Source organism: Hemitrygon akajei, chromosome 18, assembly GCF_048418815.1.
Source record: "Hemitrygon akajei chromosome 18, sHemAka1.3, whole genome shotgun sequence".
Lineage (NCBI taxonomy): Eukaryota > Metazoa > Chordata > Chondrichthyes > Myliobatiformes > Dasyatidae > Hemitrygon > Hemitrygon akajei.
The window spans coordinates 52551805-52568225 of NC_133141.1; positions in this window are offsets into that span (position 1 = coordinate 52551805).

Here is a 16421-nt window from a genome sequence, read left to right on the forward strand (position 1 = left end):
ACAGTATCGAGTGGGAGGTTCCTTAATTACTCAGGGTAATCCAGTACTGAGTGTGAGGGTCCTGAATTCCACTGTGTAATCCAGTACCGTGTGTGAGGGTCCTGAATTCCACAGTGTGTTCCAGTACCCAGTCTGAGGGTCCTAAATTCCAGAGTCTATTCCAGTAACGAGTTTGGGGGTCCTGAATTGCACTGTGTAATCCAGTGCCAAGCGTGAGGTTCTTGAATTCCACAGTGTAATCCACTACCGAGTGTCAGGGTCCTGCATTGCACAGTGTTACCCATTACTGAGTCTGAGGTTCCTGAATTCCGCAGTGTAATCCACTACCGAGTGTGAGGGACCTGAATTGCACTGTGTAATCCAGTACCGAGTGTGAGGGTCCTCAATTCCACAGTGTAATCCACTACCGAGTGTGAGGTTCCTTAATTCCACAGTGTAATCCATTACCAATAGTGAGGGTAACTGAATACACAGTGTAATCCAGCACTGACAGTGAGGGTCCTGAATTCCACAGTGTTTTCCAATACCTAGTGTGAGGATCCTGACTTCCAGAGTGCAATCCAGTACTGAATGTGAGTGTACGGAATTCCACTGCGAAATCCAGTACCGAGTACGAGGGTCCTGAATCCCACAGTGTAACCCTGTATTGAGTGTGAGGTTCCTTCATTCCACAGTGTAATCCAGTACGGAATGTGAGGGTCCTGAATTCCACAGTGTAATCCACTACCGAGTGTGAGGGACATGAATTGCACTGTGTAATCCAGTACCGAGTGTGAGGGTCCTGAATCCCACAGTGTTACCCATTACTGAGCCTGAGGTTCCTGAAATCCTCAGTGTAATCCACTACCTTGTGTGAGGGTCGCTAATTCCACAGTGTAATCCAGCACCGAGCGTGAGGGTCCTGAATTGCATTGCGTAATCCAGTACAGAGTGTGAGGGTCCTGAATTGCATTGCGTAATCCAGTACTGAGTGTGAGGGTCCTGAATCCCACAGTGTTACCCATTACTGAGCCTGAGGTTCCTGAAATCCTCAGTGTAATCCACTAACTTGTGTGAGGGTCCCTAATTCCGCAGTGTAATCCAGCACCGAGCGTGAGGGTCCTGAATTTAACAGTGTTTTCCAGTACCTAGTGTGAGAGTCCTGAATTCCACAGAATAACCCAGTATCGAGTGTGAGGTTCCTTCTTTCCACAGTGTAACCCACTACCGAGTGTGAAGGTCCTGAATTCCACAGTGTAATCCACTACCATGTGTGAGTGTCCTAAATTCCACTGTGTAATCCACGTCCGAGTGTGGGGGTCCTGAATCTCACGTGTAACGCAGTATCGAGTTGGAGGTTCCTTAATTACTCAGGAAAATCCAATACTGAGTGTGAGGGTCCTGAATTCCACTGTGTAATCCAGTACAGAGTTTGTGGAACCTGAATTCCACAGAGTAACCCAGAATCGAGTGTGAGGGTCCTGAATCCCACAGTGTAACCTAGTATCGAGTGCGAGGTTCCTTAATTCCACAGTGTAATCCAGTACCGAGTGTGAGGGTCCTGAATTCCACAGTGTAATCCACTACCGAGTGTGAGGGACCTGAATTGCTCTGTGTAATCCAGTACCGAGTTTGAGGGTCCTGAATTCCACAGTGTAATCCAGTACCAAGAGTGAGGGTCCAGAATTCCACAGTGTAATCCAGTACTCAGTGTGAGGGTCCTGAATTGCACTGCGTAATCAAGTACTGAGTGTGAGGGTCCTGAATTCCACAGTGTAATCCATTACCGAGTGTGAGGGTCCTGATTTCCATAGTGTAACACACTACCGAGTGTGAGGGTCCTGAATTCCACAGTGTAATCCACTACCGAGTGTGAGGGACCTGAATTGCACTGTGTAATCCAGCACCGACAGTGAGGGTCCTGAATTCCACAGTGTTTTCCAATACCTAGTGTGAGGATCCTGAATTCCAGAGTGCAATCCAGTACTGAATGTGAGTGTACTGAATTCCACTGCGAAATCCAGTACCGAGTACGAGGGTCCTGAATCCCACAGTGTAACCCTGTATTGAGTGTGAGGTTCCTTCATTCCACAGTGTAATCCAGTACGGAATGTGAGGGTCCTGAATTCCACAGTGTAATCCACTACCGAGTGTGAGGGACATGAATTGCACTGTGTAATCCAGTACCGAGTGTGAGGGTCCTGAATTCCACAGTGTAATCCACTACCGAGTGTGAGGGACCTGAATTGCACTGTGTAATCCAGTACCGAGTTTGAGGGTCCTGAATTCCACAGTGTAATCCTGTACCAAGAGTGAGGGTCCTGAATTCCACAGTGTAATCCAGTACTCAGTGTGAGGGTCCTGAATAGCACTGCGTAATCCAGTACTGATTGTGAGGGTCCTGAATTCCACAGTGTAATCCATTACCGAGTGTGAGGGTCCTGATTTCCACAGTATAACCCACTACCGAGTGTGAGGGTCCTGAATTCCACAGTGTAATCCAGTACCGAGTGTGAGGGTCCTGAATTCCACAGTGTAATCCACTACCGAGTGTGAGGGACCTGAATTGCACTGTGTAATCCAGTACCGAGTTTGAGGGTCCTGAATTCCACAGTGTAATCCAGTACCAAGAGTGAGGGTCCTGAATTCCACAGTGTAATCCAGTACTCAGTGTGAGGGTCCTGAATTGCACTGCGTAATCAAGTACTGAGTGTGAGGGTCCTGAATTCCACAGTGTAATCCATTACCGAGTGTGAGGGTCCTGATTTCCATAGTGTAACCCACTACCGAGTGTGAGGGTCCTGAATTCCACAGTGTAATCCACTACCGAGTGTGAGGGACCTGAATTGCACTGTGTAATCCAGTACCGAGTGTGAGGGTCCTCAATTCCACAGTGTAATCCACTACCGAGTGTGAGGGACCTGAATTGCACAGTGTAATCCAGTACCGAGTTTGAGGGTCCTGAATTCCACAGTGTAATCCAGTACCAAGAGTGAGGGTCCTGAATTCCACAGTGTAATCCTGTACTCAGTGTGAGGGTCCTGAATTGTACTGCGTAATCCAGTACTGAGTGTGAGGGTCCTGAATTCCACAGTGTAATCCACTACCGAGTGTGAGGGACCTGAATTGCACTGTGTAATCCAGTACCGAGTTTGAGGGTCCTGAATTCCACAGTGTAATCCAGTACCAAGAGTGAGGGTCCAGAATTCCACAGTGTAATCCATTACCGAGTGTGAGGGTCCTGATTTCCACAGTGTAACCTACTACCGAGTGTGAGGGTCCTGAATTCCACAGTGTAATCCACTACCGAGTGTGAGGGACCTGAATTGCACTGTGTAATCCAGTACCGAGTGTGAGGGTCCTCAATTCCACAGTGTAATCCACTACCGAGTGTGAGGGACCTGAATTGCACTGTGTAATCCAGTACCGAGTGTGAGGGTCCTCAATTCCACAGTGTAATCCACTACCGAGTGTCTGGGTCCTGCATTGCACTGTGTAATCCAGTACCGAGTGTGAGGGTCCGGAATCCCACAGTGTATTCCACTACTGAGTGTGAGGGTCCTGAATCCCACAGTGTAATCCAGTACCAAGAGTGAGGGTCCTGAATTGCACTGTGTAATCCAGTACTGAGTGTGAGGGTCCTGAATTGCACTGTGTAATCCAGTACCAAGAGTGAGGGTCCTGAATTGCACTGCGTAATCAGGTACCGAGTGTGAGGGTCCTGAATTCCACAGTGTAATCCACTACAGAGTGTGAGGGTCCTGAATTCCACAGTGTGTTCCAGTACCCAGTCTGAGGGTCCTAAATTCCAGAGTCTATTCCAGTATAGAGTGTGGGGGTCCTGAATTCCACAGTGTAATCCTGTACCGAGTTTGAGGGTCCTGAATTGCACTGTGCAATCCAGTGCCAAGCGTGAGGTTCCTGAATTCCACAGTGTAATCCACTACCGAGTGTCAGGGTCCAGCATTGCACAGTGTAATCCTGTACTGAGCGTGAGTGTCCTGAATCCCACAGTGTAATCCACTACTTTGTGTGAGGGTCCCTAATTACACAGTGTAATCCAGTACCAAGAGTGAGGGTCCTGAATTCAACAGTGTAATCCAGTACTGAGTGTGAGGGTACTGAATTCCACAGTGTAATCTAGTACCGAGCGTGAGGGTCCTGAATTTCACTGTGTTTTTCAGTACCAAGTGTGAGGGCCCTAAATTCCAGAGTCTATTCCATTGCGGAGTGTGAGGGTCCTGAATTCCACTGTGTAATCCAGTACCGAGTTTGAGGGTCCTGAATCCCACAGAGTATCCCAGTATCGAGTGTGAGGTTCCTGAATCCCACAGTGTAACCCAGTTCCAAGAGTGAGGTTCCTGAATTCCGCAGTGTAATCCACTACCGAGTGTGAGGGTCCTGCATTGCACTGTGTAATCCAGTACCGAGAGTGAGGGTCCTGAATCCCACAGTGTTACCCAATACTGAGTCTGAGGTTCCTGAAATCCTCAGTGTAATCCACTACCTTGTGTGAGGGTCCCTACTTCCGCAGTGTAATCCAGCACCGAGCGTGAGGGTCCTGAATTTAACAGTGTTTTCCAGTACCTAGTGTGAGTGTCCTGAATTCCACAGAATAACACAGTATCGAGTGGGAGGTTCCTTAATTACTCAGAATAATCCAATACTGAGTGTGAGGGTCCTGAATTCCACTGTGTAATCCAGTACAGAGTTTGAGGATCCTGAATTCCACAGAGTAACCCATAATCGACTGTGAGGGTCCTGAATCCCACAGTGTAACCTAGTATCGAGTGCGAGGTTCCTTAATTCCACAGTGTAATCCAGTACCGAGTGTGAGGGTCCTGAATCCCACAGTGTAATCCACTACTTTGTGTGAGGGTCCCTAATTACACAGTGTAATTCAGTACTGAGTGTGAGGGTCCTGAATTGCACTGCGTAATCCAGTACTGAGTGTGAGGGTCCTGAATTGCACTGCGTAATCAGGTACCGAGTGTGAGGGTCCTGAATTCCACAGTGTAATACACTACAGAGTGTGAGTGTCCTGAATTCCACAGTGTGTTCCAGTACCCAGTCTGAGGGTCCTAAATTCCAGAGTCTATTCCAGTACAGAGTGTGGGGGTCCTGAATTCCACAGTGTAATCCTGTACCGAGTTTGAGGGTCCTGAATTGCACTGTGCAATCCAGTGCCAAGCGTGAGGTTCCTGAATTCCACAGTGTAATCCAGTACCGAGTGTCAGGGTCCGGCATTGCACTGTGTAATCCAGTACTGAGCGTGAGGGTCCTGAATCCCACAGTGTAATCCACTACTTTGTGTGAGGGTCCCTAATTACACAGTGTAATCCAGTACCAAGAGTGAGGGACCTGAATTCAACAGTGTAATCTAGTACCGAGCGTGAGGGTCCTGAATTTCACTGTGTTTTTCAGTACCAAGTGTGAGGGCCCTAAATTCCAGAGTGTATTCCACTACTGAGTGTGAGGGTCCTGAATCCCACAGTGTAATCCAGTACCAAGAGTGAGGGTCCTGAATTGCACTGTGTAATCCACTACAGTGTGTGTGGGCCCTGAATTCCACAGTGTAATCCAGTACCGAGTTTGAGGGTCCTGCATTGCACTGTGTAATCCAGTACTGAGCGTGAGGGTCCTGAATCCCACAGTGTAATCCACTACTTTGTGTGAGGGTCCCTAATTACACAGAGTAATCCAGTACCAAGAGTGATGGTCCTGAATTCCACAGTGTAATCCAGTACTGAGCGTGAGGGTCCTGAATCCCACAGTGTAATCCACTAATTTGTGTGAAGGTCCCTAATTACACAGTGTAGTCCAGTACCAAGAGTGAGGGTCCTGAATTCCACAGTGTAATCCAGTACTGAGCGTGAGGGTCCTGAATCCCAATGTGTAATCCACTACTTTGTGTGAGGGTCCATAATTACACAGTGTAATCCAGTACTGAGTGTGAGGGTCCTGAATTCCACAGTGTAATCCAGTACTGAGCATGAGGGTCCTGAATCCCACAGTTAAATCCACTACTTTGTGTGAGGGTCCATAATTATGCAGTGTAATCCAGTACTGAGTGTGAGGGTACTGAATTCCACAGTGTTATCCACTACCATGTGTAAGGGTCCGGAATTCCACAGTGTAATCCACGTCCAAGTGTGGGGGTCCTGAATCTCACGTGTAACGCAGTATCGAGTGGGAGGTTCCTTAATTACTCAGGGTAATCCAGTACTGAGTGTGAGGGTCCTGAATTCCACTGTGTAATCCAGTACCGTGCGTGAGGGTCCTGAATCCCAATGTATAATCCACTACTTTGTGTGAGGGTCCATAATTACACAGTGTAATCCAGCACCAAGAGTGAAGGTCCTGAATTCCACAGTGTAATCCAGTATTGAGCATGAGGGTCCTGAATCCCACAGTTTAATCCACTACTTTGTGTGAGGGTCCATAATTATGCAGTGTAATCCAGTACCAAGAGTGAGGGTCCTGAATTCAACAGTGTAATCCAGTACCGAGTGTGAGGGTCCTGAATTCCACAGTGTAATCCAGTACCGAGCGCGAGGGTCCTGAATTCCACAGTGTTATCCACTACCATGTGTGAGGGTCCTGAATTCCACAGTGTAATCCACGTCCAAGTGTGGGGGTCCTGAATCTCACGTGTAACCCAGTATTGAGTGGGAGGTTCCTTAATTACTCAGGGTAATCCAGTACCGTGTGTGAGGATCCTGAATTCCACAGTGTAATCCAGTACCGAGTTTGAGGGTCCTGAATCGCACAGTTTAACCCAGTTTCGAGTGTGTGGTTCCTGAATCCCACAGTGTAATCCACTACCGAGTGTCAGGGTCCTGCATTGCACTGTGTAATCCAATACCGAGAGCGAGGGTCCTGAATTTAACAGTGTTTTCCAGTACCTAGTGTGAGAGTCCTGAATCCCACAGAGTAACCCAGTATAGAGTGTGAGGTTCCTTCTTTCCACAGTGTAATCCACTACCGAGTGTGAGGGACCTGAATTGCACTGTGCAATCCAGTACCGAGTGTGATTTTCCTGAAAGCCACAGTGTAATCCAGCACCGAGAGAGAGGGTCCTGAATTACCCTGTATAACCCAGTACCAAGAGTGAGGGTCCTGAATTCAACAGTGTAATCCAGTATTGAGTGTGAGAGTCCTGAATTGCACTGCGTAATCCAGTACTGAGTGTGAGGGTCCTGAATTCCACAGTGTAATCCAGTACTGAGCATGAGGGTCCTGAATCCCACAGTTTAATCCACTACTTTGTGTGAGGGTCTATAATTATGCAGTGTAATCCAGTACCAAGAGTGAGGGTACTGAATTCAACAGTATAATCCAGTACTGAGTGTGAAGGTCCTGAATTGCACTGCGTAATCCAGTACTGAGTGTGAAGGTCCTGAATTCCACAGTGTAATCCAGTACCGAGTGTGAGGGTCCTGAATTCCACAGTATAATCCAGTACAGAGTGTGAATGTCCTGAATTCCACAGTGTGTTCCAGTACCCAGTCTGAGGGTCCTAAATTCCAGAGTCTATTCCAGTACACAGTGTGGGGGTCCTGAATTCCACAGTGTAATCCAGTACTGAGAGTGAGGGTCCTGTATTTAACAGTGTTTTTCAGTACCTAGTGTGAGGGTCCTAAATTCCAGAGTCTATTCGACTGCGGACTGTGAGGGACCTGATTTCCACAGTGTAATCCAGTACCGAGTGTGAGGCTCCTGAATTGCACTGTGTAATCCAGTACCGAGTGTGAGGGTCCTGAATTCCACAGTGTAATCCACTACCAAGTGTGAGGGTCCTGCATTGCACTGTGTAATCCAGTACCGAGAGCGAGGGTCCTGAATTTAACAGTGTTTTCCAGTACCTAGTGTGAGGGTCCTAAATTCCAGAGTCGATTCCATTGCGGATTGTGAGGGTCCTGAATTCCACTGTGTAATCCAGTACCGAGATTGAGGGTCCTGAATCCCACAGTGTAATCGTCGACGGAGTGTGAGGGTCCTGCATTGAACTGTGTAATCCAGTACTCAGTGTGAGGGTCCTGAATCCCACAGTGTTACCCAATACTGAGTCTGAGGTTCCTGAATTCCTCAGTGTAATCCACTACCTTGTGGGAGGGTCCCTAATTCCGCAGTGTAATCCAGTACCGAGAGCGAGGGTCCTGAATTTAACAGTGTTTTCCAGTACCTAGTGTGAGGGTCCTGAATTCCACAGAGTAACCCAGTATCGAGTGCGAGGTTCCTTAATTCCACAGTGTAATCCACTACCGAGTGTGAGGGTCCTGAATTCCACAGTGTGTTCCAGTACCCAGTCTGAGGGTCCTAAATTCCAGAGTCTATTCCAGTAACGAGTTTGGGGGTCCTGAATTGCACTGTGTAATCCAGTGCCAAGCGTGAGGTTCTTGAATTCCACAGTGTAATCCACTACCGAGTGTCAGGGTCCTGCATTGCACAGTGTTACCCATTACTGAGTCTGAGGTTCCTGAATTCCGCAGTGTAATCCACTACCGAGTGTCAGGGTCCTGCATTGCACTGTGTAATCCAGTACTGAGTGTGAGGGTCCTGAATCCCACAGTGTAATTCACTACTTTGTGTGAGGGTCCCTAATTACACAGAGTAATCCAGTACCAAGAGTGATGGTCCTGAATTCCACAGTGTAATCCAGTACTGAGCGTGAGGGTCCTGAATCCCACAGTGTAATCCACTAATTTGTGTGAAGGTCCCTAATTACACAGTGTAATCCAGTACCAAGAGTGAGAGTCCTGAATCCCACAGAGTAACCCAGTATCGAGTGTGAGGTTCCTTCTTTCCACAGTGTAATCCACTACCGAGTGTGAGGGACCTGAATTGCACTGTGCAATCCAGTACCGAGTGTGAGGGTCCTGAATTGCACTGCGTAATCCAGTACTGAGTGTGAAGGTCCTGAATTCCACAGTGTAATCCAGTACCGAGTGTGAGGGTCCTGAATTCCACAGTGTAATCCAGTATTGAGCGTGAGGGTCCTGAATTTCACAGTGTGTTCCCGTACCCAGTCTGAGGGTCCTAAATTCCAGAGTCTATTCCAGTACACAGTGTGGAGGTCCTGAATTCCACAGTGTAATCCACTACCGAGTGTGAAGGACCTGGATTGCACTGTGCAATCCAGCACCGAGAGAGAGAGTCCTGAATTACCCTGTATAACCCAGTACCAAGAGTGAGGGTCCTGAATTCAACAGTGTAATCCAGTACTAAGTGTGAGTGTCCTGAATTGCACTGCGTAATCCAGTACTGAGTGTGAGGGTCCTGAATTCCACAGTTTAATCCAGTACTGAGCATGAAGGTCCTGAATCCCACAGTTTAATCCACTACTTTGTGTGAGGGTCTATAATTATGCAGTGTAATCCAATACCAAGAGTGAGAGTCCTGAATTCAACAGTGTAATCCAGTACTGAGTGTGAGGGTCCTGAATTGCACTGCGTAATCCAGCACCGAATGTGAGGTTCCTGAATTCCACAGTGTAATCCAGTATTGAGCGTGAGGGTCCTGAATTTCACAGTGTGTTCCCGTACCCAGTCTGAGGGTCCTAAATTCCAGAGTCTTTTCCAGTACACAGTGTGGAGGTCCTGAATTCCACAGTGTAATCCAGTACCGAGTTTGAGGGTCCTGAATCGCACAGTTTAACCTAGTTTCGAGTGTGTGGTTCCTGTATCCCACAGTGTAACCCAGTACCAAGCGTGAGGTTCCTGAATTCCACAGTGTAATCCACTACCGAGTGTCAGGGTCCTGCATTGCACTGTGTAATCCAGTACCGAGCGCGAGGGTCCTGAATTTAACACTGTTTTCCTGTACCTAGTGTGAGAGTCCTGAATCCCACAGAGTAACCCAGTATCGAGTGTGAGGTTCGTTCTTTCACAGTGTAATCCACTACCCAGTGTGAAGGACCTGGATTGCACTGTGCAATCCAGCACCGAGAGAGAGGGTCCTGAATTATCCTGTATAACCCAGTACCAAGAGTGAGGGTCCTGAATTCAACAGTGTAATCCAGTACTGAGTGTGAGGGTCCTGAATTGCACTGCGTAATCCAGTACTGAGTGTGAAGGTCCTGAATTCCACAGTGTAATCTAGTACCAAGAGTGAGGGTCCTGAATTCAACAGTGTAATCTAGTACTGAGTGTGAGGGTCCTGAATTGCACTGCGTAATCCAGTACTGAGTGTGAAGGTCATGAATTCCACAGTGCAAGCCACTACCGAGTGTGAGGGACCTGAATTGCACTGTGTAATCCAGTACCGAGTGTGAGGGTCCTGAATTCCACAGTGTAATCCACTACCGAGTGTGAGGGTCCTGATTTCCAAAGTATAATCCACTACAGAGTGTGAGGGTCCTGAATTCCACAGTTTAACCCAGTTTCGAGTGTGTGGTTCCTGAATCCCACAGTATAACCCAGTACCAAGCGTGAGGTTCCTGAATTCCGCTGTGTAATCCACTACCGGGTATGAGGGTCCTGCATTGCCCTGTGTAAGCCACTACCGAGTGTGAGGGACCTGAATTGCACTGTGTAATCCAGTACCGAGTGTGAGGGTCCTGAATTCCACAGTGTAATCCACTACCGAGTGTGAGGGTCCTGATTTCCAAAGTATAATCCACTACAGAGTGTGAGGGTCCTGAATTCCACAGTTTAACCCAGTTTCGAGTGTGTGGTTCCTGAATCCCACAGTGTAACCCAGTACCAAGCGTGAGGTTCCTGAATTCCGCTGTGTAATCCACTACCGGGTATGAGGGTCCTGCATTGCCCTGTGTAATCCATTACCGGGTGTGAGGGTCCTGCATTGCCCTGTGTAATCCAATACCGAGAGCGAGGGTCCTGAATTTAACAGTGTTTTCCAGTACCTAGTGTGAGAGTCCTGAATCCCACAGAGTAACCCAGTATCGAGTGTGAGGTTCCTTCTTTCCACAGTGTAATCCACTACCGAGTGTGAGGGACCTGAATTGCACTGTGCAATCCAGTACCGAGTGTGAGGGTCCTGAATCCCACAGTGTAATCCACTAATTTGTGTGAAGGTCCCTAATTACACAGTGTAATCCAGTACCAAGAGTGAGGGTCCTGAATTCCACAGTGTAATCCAGTATTGAGCGTGAGGGTCCTGAATCCCAATGTGTAATCCACTACTTTGTGTAAGGGTCCATAATTACACAGTGTATTCCAGTACCAAGAGTGAAGGTCCTGAATTCAACAGTGTAATCCAGTACTGAGTGTGAGGGTCCTGAATTCCACAGTGTAACCCAGTACTGAGCATGAGGGTCCTGAATCCCACAGTTTAATCCACTATTTTGTGTGAGGGTCCATAATTATGCAGTGTAATCCAGTACCAAGAGTGAGGGTCCTGAATTCAACAGTGTAATCCAGTACTGAGTGTGAGGGTCCTGAATTGCACTGCGTAATCCAGTACTGAGTGTGAAGGTCCTGAATTCCACAGTGTAATCCAGTACCGAGTGTGAGGGTCCTGAATTCCACAGTGTAATCCAGTATTGAGCGTGAGGGTCCTGAATTTCACAGTGTGTTCCCGTACCCAGTCTGAGGGTCCTAAATTCCAGAGTCTATTCCAGTACACAGTGAGGAGGTCCTGAATTCCACAGTGTAATCCACTACCGAGTGTGAAGGACCTGGATTGCACTGTGCAATCCAGCACCGAGAGAGAGAGTCCTGAATTACCCTGTATAACCCAGTACCAAGAGTGAGGGTCCTGAATTCAACAGTGTAATCCAGTACTAAGTGTGAGTGTCCTGAATTGCACTGCGTAATCCAGTACTGAGTGTGAGGGTCCTGAATTCCACAGTGTAACCCAGTACTGAGCATGAGGGTCCTGAATCCCACAGTTTAATCCACTATTTTGTGTGAGGGTCCATAATTATGCAGTGTAATCCAGTACCAAGAGTGAGGGTCCTGAATTCAACAGTGTAATCCAGTACTGAGTGTGAGGGTCCTGAATTGCACTGCGTAATCCAGTACTGAGTGTGAAGGTCCTGAATTCCACAGTGTAATCCAGTACCGAGTGTGAGGGTCCTGAATTCCACAGTGTAATCCAGTATTGAGCGTGAGGGTCCTGAATTTCACAGTGTGTTCCCGTACCCAGTCTGAGGGTCCTAAATTCCAGAGTCTATTCCAGTACACAGTGAGGAGGTCCTGAATTCCACAGTGTAATCCACTACCGAGTGTGAAGGACCTGGATTGCACTGTGCAATCCAGCACCGAGAGAGAGAGTCCTGAATTACCCTGTATAACCCAGTACCAAGAGTGAGGGTCCTGAATTCAACAGTGTAATCCAGTACTAAGTGTGAGTGTCCTGAATTGCACTGCGTAATCCAGTACTGAGTGTGAGGGTCCTGAATTCCACAGTTTAATCCAGTACTGAGCATGAGGGTCCTGAATCCCACAGTTTAATCCACTACTTTGTGTGAGGGTCTATAATTATGCAGTGTAATCCAATACCAAGAGTGAGAGTCCTGAATTCAACAGTGTAATCCAGTACTGAGTGTGAGGGTCCTGAATTGCACTGCGTAATCCAGCACCGAATGTGAGGTTCCTGAATTCCACAGTGTAATCCAGTACCGAGTGTGGGGGTCCTGAATTCCACAGTGTAATCCAGTATTGAGCGTGAGGGTCCTGAATTTCACAGTGTGTTCCCGTACCCAGTCTGAGGGTCCTAAATTCCAGAGTCTTTTCCAGTACACAGTGTGGAGGTCCTGAATTCCACAGTGTAATCCAGTACCGAGTTTGAGGGTCCTGAATCGCACAGTTTAACCTAGTTTCGAGTGTGTGGTTCCTGTATCCCACAGTGTAACCCAGTACCAAGCGTTAGGTTCCTGAATTCCACAGTGTAATCCACTACCGAGTGTCAGGGTCCTGCATTGCACTGTGTAATCCAGTACCGAGCGCGAGGGTCCTGAATTTAACACTGTTTTCCTGTACCTAGTGTGAGAGTCCTGAATCCCACAGAGTAACCCAGTATCGAGTGTGAGGTTCGTTCTTTCACAGTGTAATCCACTACCCAGTGTGAAGGACCTGGATTGCACTGTGCAATCCAGCACCGAGAGAGAGGGTCCTGAATTATCCTGTATAACCCAGTACCAAGAGTGAGGGTCCTGAATTCAACAGTGTAATCCAGTACTGAGTGTGAGGGTCCTGAATTGCACTGCGTAATCCAGTACTGAGTGTGAAGGTCCTGAATTCCACAGTGTAATCTAGTACCAAGAGTGAGGGTCCTGAATTCAACAGTGTAATCTAGTACTGAGTGTGAGGGTCCTGAATTGCACTGCGTAATCCAGTACTGAGTGTGAGGGTCCTGAATTGCACTGCGTAATCAGGTACCGAGTGTGAGGGTCCTGAATTCCACAGTGTAATACACTACAGAGTGTGAGTGTCCTGAATTCCACAGTGTGTTCCAGTACCCAGTCTGAGGGTCCTAAATTCCAGAGTCTATTCCAGTACAGAGTGTGGGGGTCCTGAATTCCACAGTGTAATCCTGTACCGAGTTTGAGGGTCCTGAATTGCACTGTGCAATCCAGTGCCAAGCGTGAGGTTCCTGAATTCCACAGTGTAATCCAGTACCGAGTGTCAGGGTCCGGCATTGCACTGTGTAATCCAGTACTGAGCGTGAGGGTCCTGAATCCCACAGTGTAATCCACTACTTTGTGTGAGGGTCCCTAATTACACAGTGTAATCCAGTACCAAGAGTGAGGGACCTGAATTCAACAGTGTAATCTAGTACCGAGCGTGAGGGTCCTGAATTTCACTGTGTTTTTCAGTACCAAGTGTGAGGGCCCTAAATTCCAGAGTGTATTCCACTACTGAGTGTGAGGGTCCTGAATCCCACAGTGTAATCCAGTACCAAGAGTGAGGGTCCTGAATTGCACTGTGTAATCCACTACAGTGTGTGTGGGCCCTGAATTCCACAGTGTAATCCAGTACCGAGTTTGAGGGTCCTGCATTGCACTGTGTAATCCAGTACTGAGCGTGAGGGTCCTGAATCCCACAGTGTAATCCACTACTTTGTGTGAGGGTCCCTAATTACACAGAGTAATCCAGTACCAAGAGTGATGGTCCTGAATTCCACAGTGTAATCCACTACTTTGTGTGAGGGTCCATAATTACACAGTGTAATCCAGTACTGAGTGTGAGGGTCCTGAATTCCACAGTGTAATCCAGTACTGAGCATGAGGGTCCTGAATCCCACAGTTAAATCCACTACTTTGTGTGAGGGTCCATAATTATGCAGTGTAATCCAGTACTGAGTGTGAGGGTACTGAATTCCACAGTGTTATCCACTACCATGTGTAAGGGTCCGGAATTCCACAGTGTAATCCACGTCCAAGTGTGGGGGTCCTGAATCTCACGTGTAACGCAGTATCGAGTGGGAGGTTCCTTAATTACTCAGGGTAATCCAGTACTGAGTGTGAGGGTCCTGAATTCCACTGTGTAATCCAGTACCGTGCGTGAGGGTCCTGAATCCCAATGTATAATCCACTACTTTGTGTGAGGGTCCATAATTACACAGTGTAATCCAGCACCAAGAGTGAAGGTCCTGAATTCCACAGTGTAATCCAGTATTGAGCATGAGGGTCCTGAATCCCACAGTTTAATCCACTACTTTGTGTGAGGGTCCATAATTATGCAGTGTAATCCAGTACCAAGAGTGAGGGTCCTGAATTCAACAGTGTAATCCAGTACCGAGTGTGAGGGTCCTGAATTCCACAGTGTAATCCAGTACCGAGCGCGAGGGTCCTGAATTCCACAGTGTTATCCACTACCATGTGTGAGGGTCCTGAATTCCACAGTGTAATCCACGTCCAAGTGTGGGGGTCCTGAATCTCACGTGTAACCCAGTATTGAGTGGGAGGTTCCTTAATTACTCAGGGTAATCCAGTACCGTGTGTGAGGATCCTGAATTCCACAGTGTAATCCAGTACCGAGTTTGAGGGTCCTGAATCGCACAGTTTAACCCAGTTTCGAGTGTGTGGTTCCTGAATCCCACAGTGTAATCCACTACCGAGTGTCAGGGTCCTGCATTGCACTGTGTAATCCAATACCGAGAGCGAGGGTCCTGAATTTAACAGTGTTTTCCAGTACCTAGTGTGAGAGTCCTGAATCCCACAGAGTAACCCAGTATAGAGTGTGAGGTTCCTTCTTTCCACAGTGTAATCCACTACCGAGTGTGAGGGACCTGAATTGCACTGTGCAATCCAGTACCGAGTGTGATTTTCCTGAAAGCCACAGTGTAATCCAGCACCGAGAGAGAGGGTCCTGAATTACCCTGTATAACCCAGTACCAAGAGTGAGGGTCCTGAATTCAACAGTGTAATCCAGTATTGAGTGTGAGAGTCCTGAATTGCACTGCGTAATCCAGTACTGAGTGTGAGGGTCCTGAATTCCACAGTGTAATCCAGTACTGAGCATGAGGGTCCTGAATCCCACAGTTTAATCCACTACTTTGTGTGAGGGTCTATAATTATGCAGTGTAATCCAGTACCAAGAGTGAGGGTACTGAATTCAACAGTATAATCCAGTACTGAGTGTGAAGGTCCTGAATTGCACTGCGTAATCCAGTACTGAGTGTGAAGGTCCTGAATTCCACAGTGTAATCCAGTACCGAGTGTGAGGGTCCTGAATTCCACAGTATAATCCAGTACAGAGTGTGAATGTCCTGAATTCCACAGTGTGTTCCAGTACCCAGTCTGAGGGTCCTAAATTCCAGAGTCTATTCCAGTACACAGTGTGGGGGTCCTGAATTCCACAGTGTAATCCAGTACTGAGAGTGAGGGTCCTGTATTTAACAGTGTTTTTCAGTACCTAGTGTGAGGGTCCTAAATTCCAGAGTCTATTCGACTGCGGACTGTGAGGGACCTGATTTCCACAGTGTAATCCAGTACCGAGTGTGAGGCTCCTGAATTGCACTGTGTAATCCAGTACCGAGTGTGAGGGTCCTGAATTCCACAGTGTAATCCACTACCAAGTGTGAGGGTCCTGCATTGCACTGTGTAATCCAGTACCGAGAGCGAGGGTCCTGAATTTAACAGTGTTTTCCAGTACCTAGTGTGAGGGTCCTAAATTCCAGAGTCGATTCCATTGCGGATTGTGAGGGTCCTGAATTCCACTGTGTAATCCAGTACCGAGATTGAGGGTCCTGAATCCCACAGTGTAATCGTCGACGGAGTGTGAGGGTCCTGCATTGAACTGTGTAATCCAGTACTCAGTGTGAGGGTCCTGAATCCCACAGTGTTACCCAATACTGAGTCTGAGGTTCCTGAATTCCTCAGTGTAATCCACTACCTTGTGGGAGGGTCCCTAATTCCGCAGTGTAATCCAGTACCGAGAGCGAGGGTCCTGAATTTAACAGTGTTTTCCAGTACCTAGTGTGAGGGTCCTGAATTCCACAGAGTAACCCAGTATCGAGTGCGAGGTTCCTTAATT